General features: G+C 38.1%; 1 non-coding gene across 1 annotated transcript; it reads right to left on the bottom strand.

The window, feature by feature from the left end:
• Positions 1 to 1,459: 1,459 nt before the first annotated feature.
• Positions 1,460 to 1,567, bottom strand: LOC112746315 (small nucleolar RNA R71). Its single transcript, XR_003174206.1, has one exon. It is a non-coding gene; the product is annotated as a small nucleolar RNA R71 (small nucleolar RNA).
• Between the last annotated feature and the right edge of the window lie 479 nt (positions 1,568 to 2,046).

Genomic DNA, 2,046 nt, shown 5'->3' with positions numbered 1-2,046 from the left:
CTTTACTCTTTTCAGTTATTCATTGACCCTATTTAGATAAGTATGTTGCATTTTGGATTTATTAATATACAGAATTACCTTTACTTTTAATTAATTATTAATTCTCTATTTTATTTTATTTAATTTATTATGTCCTCTTATATTTTTATGAGTATTAAATCCATCTCAATGGAGTAGATTTTCTATTTGACATAGGGGTTGATTAAGAGGAGACACTTGAGTTGGAATGCTCAAGTGCTTAGTTAAATTGGACGTTGTTGGCTAATTCTGTATCTACTAACACTAGACCTTCCCAAGGGAGAGGACTAGGATTTGCGGATAAGAGTTAGCTCAATCACTTAACTTTCCTTTATTTAGTAAGGGTTAACTAAGTGAAAATAACAACCTCTTTACACTACACTTGGGAAGATTCCAACAAGGATAGAACTTCCAATTAATCATTCCCCCAGTCAAGGCCTTTTAATATTAATAATAATTCTTAGTTTATTGCTTTAATTTAGAGTTATTTTAAATTGCTCATTATCCAACTCAAACTTTCTTGAAAATTACTGATTAATAAATTAGCATCCTTTCCTGCAACTCGTTGGGAGATGACCTGGGACTCATACTCCCAGTATTTTTATTTCTAAAATTTGTGACAAATTTTCTAAATTGACAAGGCGGACCTTAGCTCATTAAGAACTATACTCACAACGTATTCTATAAGTTACTTCTTAATTAGCCGACTTTTGCCTGCCGTTCAATTTTTGGCGCTGTTGCCGGGGAGTTGTAATAGTGTGCTAAATTATTAATTAGTGTACATATTTTATTTTTATTTGCATATTTTATTTTTATTTTATTACCATGAGCTATATGTCTTTCTCATTGAATGACACGTTCATTGCCTGATTCGAGCTTAGCCGCTTTTGATCCTGAAATTGAAAGAACTCTTTTACGTATTAGGCAAGCTCGACGTTGGTTAGCCTCTGAGGGTGGTGAAGTGATTGTTATCGATTCACCAATCTCATCTGAGGGCGAATCTGAACCACCATCTGAGAGCGAGACAAGCTCCTTTACTACTGATCCAATTGATTCACATGCAGGTCACATGGCAGAACCTAGGAGGATTACTCTCCAGGAAGCTGGAGCCCCAGATTTTACACTGCAACCGTATCAAGTGCGTCATCCAAATCTGGCTGCAGATTTTGAACTGAAGACTGCACTAATTAACTTGATGCCCAAGTTTCATGGCTTACCTGCTCAGAAGCCTATCAAGCACCTTAGGGATTTCCAGACAGCCTCTTCTACTGTTAGGCATCATGGTGCAGATGAAACTTCTATTCTGTTAACCGCCTTCCCATTTTTTCTTGAGGGAAAGGTGAGGGAATGGTACTACGCTCAACCTAAAGCGACTATTACTAACTGGGATACGCTTAGGAGAGAATTTTTGGAAAAATACTTTCCGTCTGAAGTCACAGATAGACTGAGAAAAGAGATCTCCTGCATTGTTCAAGGTGACTTGGAGACTCTCTATGAGTACTGGGAGCATTTTAAGAACCTTCTAGACGCATGCCCCCATCACATGATTGACAGACTAGTGTTGATCAGCTACTTCAGTCAAGGCATGAACTCCCAGGATAAGACTACACTGGATGGTGCTAGTAATGGTTCTATGAAAAAGTACAGGACCGCAGATGAAGCATGGCAACTGATCAGCGACTTAGTTGAATCCACTAGGAATCACAGGCAGAGGTGCAGCCACTCAAAAGCTGTTGCAGAGGTTTCTTCTGGCGTTGAAACTACTGCTCTTACCCAAAGTATATGTAAAATGACCAACCTACTGAAATAAATGCAGTTAAATCAACAACAAGCACAACAAGCTCAGCCTCTCCCACCACAAAACAGCCAACAGTTGGTTCCACAAAGAGTATGCAGGATCTGTGCTGATTATAGTCATTATACTGACGAATGTCCGCAGCTTCAACAGGAAGACAACACTGTGGTAGTGATAAACCACTATTTTATGGTTTATCTTGTACTTAATTGAGTGGTTTTTATCTACTCTTT

The sequence above is a fragment of the Arachis hypogaea genome, chromosome 14 (assembly GCF_003086295.3).
Source record: "Arachis hypogaea cultivar Tifrunner chromosome 14, arahy.Tifrunner.gnm2.J5K5, whole genome shotgun sequence".
NCBI classification, from domain to species: Eukaryota; Viridiplantae; Streptophyta; class Magnoliopsida; order Fabales; family Fabaceae; genus Arachis; species Arachis hypogaea.
The sequence above is the reverse complement of the archived record's forward strand: the minus strand, read 5'-3'. Positions and strand labels throughout refer to the sequence as shown.